Source organism: Mastomys coucha, unplaced genomic scaffold, assembly GCF_008632895.1.
Source record: "Mastomys coucha isolate ucsf_1 unplaced genomic scaffold, UCSF_Mcou_1 pScaffold21, whole genome shotgun sequence".
Lineage (NCBI taxonomy): Eukaryota > Metazoa > Chordata > Mammalia > Rodentia > Muridae > Mastomys > Mastomys coucha.
This window is the reverse complement of record NW_022196904.1, coordinates 73,156,872-73,163,331: the sequence shown is the minus strand read 5'-3', so window position 1 is coordinate 73,163,331 and position 6,460 is coordinate 73,156,872.

The following is a 6,460-nucleotide window of genomic DNA, read 5'->3' as shown; positions in this document are numbered from 1 at the left end:
CATTTCCACAGTCAGCTTTCCATTGCAATAATTAAGAGAAAAAGAAAAAAACAGAAGGAAAGAGCCGTTGTGGCTCACTGATTTCCAGGGCTTATTCCATGGCCTGTTGGCTTCATTACTTCTGGTGAGACAGATGTGGCAAGGAACACATGGCAGAGCAGGGATGTTCTCACAACATCTGGGGAGCAAAAAGAAGAGAGACACAAGGGCCTGGGGTCCCAACACCTCCACAAAGGTATTAAGGTAAATATTATTTTGGGGTTCAACCCCACTTTGACCATATAGTTCCCAAATAAAAGACCACAAGTCTTCATTTTATAATAAACTTAAAAGCACCAAAGCTGAGCCTATATCAACACTCTATGCTATTTGGTCTACTTTCCTGTCCAAAATTTTGAGATATCACTTGCCATGTTCCACTCCTACTCTAACAGGCCAGCCCCCATGGCCAGTGCTCACAATCCACCTACCTCCATAGCAACTTCTTTCTTCCTTTCCTCTCTCCTTCCCCTAGTGGTCCCTGCTTGAGACCCCTAACCTGGCAATCTCACTCCACCTCCTCTCTTCTGCCCAGCCCAGGCTGTAGGCATCTTTATTAACCAATCGGAGATAGCTTGGGGGGACAAGGTTTACACAACAAAAGCTGGAATAGGTAAGGATCTCCTCATCTTGGAGAAGACAGATCTTGGAATACAGAAATTAGCATTTGAATACAAGCAGCACCACACCAACCCTCTATACAAAGAATGCATCCCCAATGGTCTAACTTCATTCAACCACATCTCACCTCCCAAACACTCTACCACAGTAGCCAGTAATGAAGCCTTTACCACACTGGGCTATGACAGGCATTTAAAACACAAACTGTAACCATCTACACACCCTCTATGGGTTCTGTGTGTCCAAGCTAAGTGAAGCACAACTCCTGAACTGAGTGAAGAAAGCATCACTGTTGCTCATGACGCTCAGCTGATGGCACTGGCACAGCCACTGTCATCATGACCACTCTAGCACAGTGCTCAGTTTCCACGGCTCCTGTGATTGATCCACTACGGAGGCCCGTCTCTCTGACCATGGCAATGTGAGCAGAGACCATGTTCAACTTCTCTGTGACTCCAAAACTGAATGTAGCAAGATCTTGCCCCACAACACAAAGCATAGCAAAATGAAATGTGTATGCATTTTATATATATTTATTTATTTATTTTTATTTATTTATATATATATTTATATTTATTTTTATATTTATATTTATATATACATATACATATACATATATATATATATATATATATATATATCTGCAATATATATGCATTACCAGGTATGCCCGCCATCCCAGAAATCTTCTGACTAGAAGCCAGAAAGAACAGTGGCTACAAGCACTACATCCAAGGTCAGCTGCATGGCCAAAAAGGACAAGATTAAAACTCATTAGCTGTGTGATTTTTAACAGGAATCCTCTTCTTCAAGCCCTCCCTTTCCACCATATTAAAAGCTGATAATAAAAAGTTACTGTGAATGTTGAGTGAGAACATCTGACATTCAGCAAACACTTCCTCTGAAATTATGCAAATTTACCTTGGGGGTTACTGAGACTCTGTCCCTCACATGTTTGTATGTTTCTGGATAACTGTGTGTGGGGGTATATTACACACATGAGAGGTGAATACATAAAAAAATGGGTTTCTTTGTGCATTTGGCTCACGTAATTGTAGAGGTGGTCAGTCTAATGACAAGCTGCGTGCAAGCCGAAGGCCCTGGATGCACAAACTAGCTCAGTCTAAATCTAACAGTCTATGACCTGGGAACTGGGGACCTATGTTCAAACACTAGTTAGCCCCAGGTTCTGACACCCAAGACAGGGAAAGAGGGTATCTTATCTCTGGAAAGAGATGCCAATTTGTCATCAGTTTGTTTTGTTGTTTCGTTTGTTTGTTTGCACATAACTTTCCAGATAATTGAATGGTTCCATCCATGCTGAAGGGTGGTTCTTTCTACCTGAGCCACACAGCCTCTTACACCACAGGCCTTGGGAAGCACCCTCACATGTTCAGCCCATTTCTGGATTTCTTAATGAAACATTACCATGAGTAGGATGAGTTTAACAAAGAGAGCAAGCATCTTTACAACAATTCCATGAAGTTAAGTACGGTAGCAAGCATGTGTAATCCCAGCACCCAGGAGGCTGGGGCATGAAGAACCACTGGGCAACAGTGAAACTGTGCCTTAAAAATTTAAAAATAAGAAATATAACTTAACTATTTAGGAGGAGTTTCATATGCTCGGTTTCTCCTACCACTTGGAACTTGCCCTTGCCCCTCCCCCACAACACGCAAAGGCCTGCTTGTTAGAGATTGGACCCAGCTTGGCAGTATTGGGAGGCAGTAAGAACTTGAGATGGGACCTAATGGGAGATCTTTGGGGCACTAAGAATATGCCTTCAATGGGACTGTAGGACTTCCGTCCCCCCTCAGCTTCCTCTATTTTCTCTTTCACCTCCCGGCCACAAGGTAAGCACTTTTGCTCCATGGTACGTTTGCACCACACGCTGCTTCTTTGCACACCTAATGCAGCAGGCTGCTATTAAACAGAAACCTTCAAAGCTGTGAGACAAAACCCACCCGCTTCTCTTCATAAGTTCATCAGCCTATGTCAGGGACATGTTATAGTGATGTAAGACCAGCATAGCTACCCACCTGCAATATGGGAGTACTGACATGCTGACCCTCCAGTGAGGTAATAAAGATCAAGCGCCCTCAGGGCTCAAGCAGCTGGGAACACCTGTCGCTCTTACAGAAGACCTGGATTCGATTCTCAGCATGCACTTGGTGGCTCACAGCCATCCTTAAATCCATGTCTAGGATGTCCAATTCCATCTTCTGAACTCTGAAGACGCAAAGTACTCACAGGATGCACATACATACATACATACATACATACATGCATGTAGAACACACATACATATAATTTGAATCTAAAAATAATATTAACAGAGTAAAAACCTTTAAAGCACTACACCAGACTCTCAGACAGCCAGATTCCACTGTGAACAAAATTATCTTACTCTTATACAAACATTATTGGACCTGGAAATGTTAAGGTCACATGACTCACCAGTTCAGATTTGGGCCCACTTATGTGCAAATCCCACATTCATAATTTTTCTACCTCCAGTTTTTAAAACTGAAATGAGAATTTTTCTCCCATGTGGGTGTTAAGCCTGACACTCAAGCTGCCTCTCAGCCCCTACACAATAAAAGTGTTCATTAAGGGATGGTTGTCTAACTTTATCAACTGCATTTTAGAATCCTGAGATGGGCATCAGCTTTTCCTTTCTAATGTACTGGTAGAACTACTTGATGGTTAGGTGTCCTAAAGTGGACCTGTCGTTGCCTGTCTGAAATATGTGGCAGTTAGAAAGGATTTTGTTAGATTTCTCAACACAGGGTTTTCAGTTGAATTCCCCCCTTTGGCTCATTTTTCCAGTGTGCTGCACAACTTTATTCTTTATTTCGGGCTTTTGAACTTTGTTTTTTGTGGGGCAGGGGTGTCTTTATTTGAAGTAGTATAAAGTCAAATTCTGCTATTGGTCACTTTAAGACTAGTTTATATTTCAATAGGAGCATGTACTTCCATAGTGCATGTCATCCATACAGTCCTTCTTCCCTTCCATACATCCATACTTCCCTTCAGTCATCCATACTATATATATTTTTTATTCCAATACTTCTTCATTGTTTCTTTTCCATTTGTTCTTAATCTGCTACTCATTCAGCAGCTTGAAGAAAAAAATGTTTTAAAACTTAAAAGTGTCATATTTCAATTTTCTTTCAGTATACTATGGTAATATATACATATACATTTACATATGCATATTGGCTCTGGCCATGAGCACTGAATAAATTAGTACACAACACCTGTCATGGCTTTTCCCCAACCTCTTCACATTCTAAATGTAACTGGTATTTTCTTTTCACCCAGCTTCTTAATAGCAAATTGGTTTTTTTACAATGTCATGATTCTTACCTTTGAATAATTGCTGAAGATATTTAAAGTATCCATTGCAATGATGATTATAGAAATTATTTAGATTTAACTCATTCTTAAAATATTTCAGAGCTTTCCTCTGATCTTTTTGTGCAGTGACTTCTCTGTGCTCAAGTTCCTGGTTGATTTATCTCAGAGCTATCTGTGAGTTAGGTAAAGTTCGGGGAGGGAGGGTACTATGGGGCACTATATTTTGTAAGAGCCCACACACCTACCATTGTCTTCCTTTTGCTTCTTTTTCTGCTTATGAACCATAAATTAGGCTGTGAGTAGCATTTTTGGATCATGGCATTTTAATCACAAAAGCCTGTCAAGCTTACTTCACTACCTCTGCCACTGACTTATGATCCCATCTCATTTTATTTATATATTTGCCATAGCTTTTCTTACATGGCAGAGTGACGTATTTTGTTGTATGGCATCATGCTACTAGACAATGAGCTAGGGAGCACCATAGCCATATCTTAACAACCTTTGGTTCCAATACCAAACCCAGCATATTGCAGGAACTCAATAAAGGCTACCTAATCAAGGATCCTGTGTGTGAGTAAAGGGGGCTCACAAACTATAATGTTCTACATGAATATAAGGTCATAACCCTTGTGAAATGCTCTTTTTGGTATATTTGAAATCATATAAAATAAATTATTTAGTTATCTTTCTGTTAAAATCAGTATCACTTTGATTCTAACTCTTGGTAAATTGGCTTAGCAGATGAGAATCAAAGCAGAACAGATAAGAAACCACTTCCCCTTAGGATTGTGTGGTGAAGGCTGTGACTTCTCATTCTGTGAGTGGTAAATTGCAATTGATGAGTTAATAAAGATAAAATAAGTTGAGATTGCAAGCAGCTTCAGATAACAACAAGCTTAAGAGAAATCTGACAGACCACTCATCAAGCAGTGTAAGCCTTGCCCAGGACAGAGAGATCGAGTATCAGGAAAAGCCAAGAATTTTCTTTAAAAGAACATCAGAGTGCCCTGGTAAGTTCCAGAGCCTGACAGTCCCAGGCCTGAGGGTTGCCACGCTAGCTTGGGACTCTAATGTGCCTCAGAAAGTAACTGTCCTCGGGTAAAGCTGCAATGGCACCCTCTACTACCTGGGAGTCTTTTAGAGTGAGTAATATATGGAGAGGGCAGTTCTGGGAAGTCCTAAGTACACAATTATTGTGGCCTGTGTCCTCTGCCACCTGTGGACAAGCCTTGAACATGTACATAACTGAGTAGGTAATTTGGGCTTGGCAATTCTTCTAATTGTCTAGAAGAGTGTTAGGACCTGGCATTATGCCACAAAACTGTATTTCTGAGAATTAACTTGTAAGTCACCCCAAACTAATTACTACATTCTCCATGTCAGTATCAGTCCATACATCAGAGCGGCTCTTCAAAACCAAGCATCGTAGGAAAACTAGGTACTAGACCTCATACCAAAATCAAGTCTGATGGCATCAAAGACCTTAAAGTAGAACCCAAAACTCTGGAACTGTTTCAAGAATATGTGGGAAAGACACTTCCAAGACACAGGTACAAACACCATCTTTCTTGAAAGGGGCTTCAGTTATGTAGGAAACGATGCCAGTAATGACAGTTGGACCACATGAGATCAAAAGGCATCTGTACACAACATGAATCAGCAGAGCGAGGAGACAGCCTACAACGTGGTGGAAAATCCTTACCACCCACGTAGCTGATAGAGAAGTGACATCTAGAACCTACAACCAATAAGTGGGCTAATACAAAACAGCTCTCAAAAGAGGAAGTCCACATGTCCAATGTGTTGAAAATGTTCAACACCCAGAACCCCACACAGAAAAGCAGACTAAAGTGGTCTGAGATGCCATCACAACCTGGTCAGAATAACAATCACTAAGAAAACAAGGAACAACAAATGCTGGCGAGAACATGCACAGAAGCTAAGCCTAATGCTTCCAACACTATAGACATGAGGACTGGGGTTCTTCAAAGCACAAAGATCTCCCATACAATCTTAGATAAGTGTAGCTATTTGCTCAAAGATCTTTGTCAACATATCATAAAGACACTTGCACATCCGTATTTATTGAAGCACTCTTCACAACAGCTAAGTTTAAGCAACCTTGCTGTCCATCAGCAGAGGAATGGATAAAGAAAACATGGGATGCGATTTTATTCAGTCATAAGAAAGAATGAAGGTCTGTCGCTTGCAGGGAAATGGATACACCTGGAGATCATCATATCAAGTCAGTCTCAGGTGAATATTAAAAATTCAGATTTTATATAAATATATAGATGTATATGTGACACAAAATTGGAAGCAAAGCTCTCTAGGGGGGATGAAGGGAACAAACGAAGGGGTAAGAAATAGGAGAGTAAAGGGGTGGGAGTGTGCTCAAAGTATTATCATGCAGTTGTATGAGATGTCTTTATAAAAT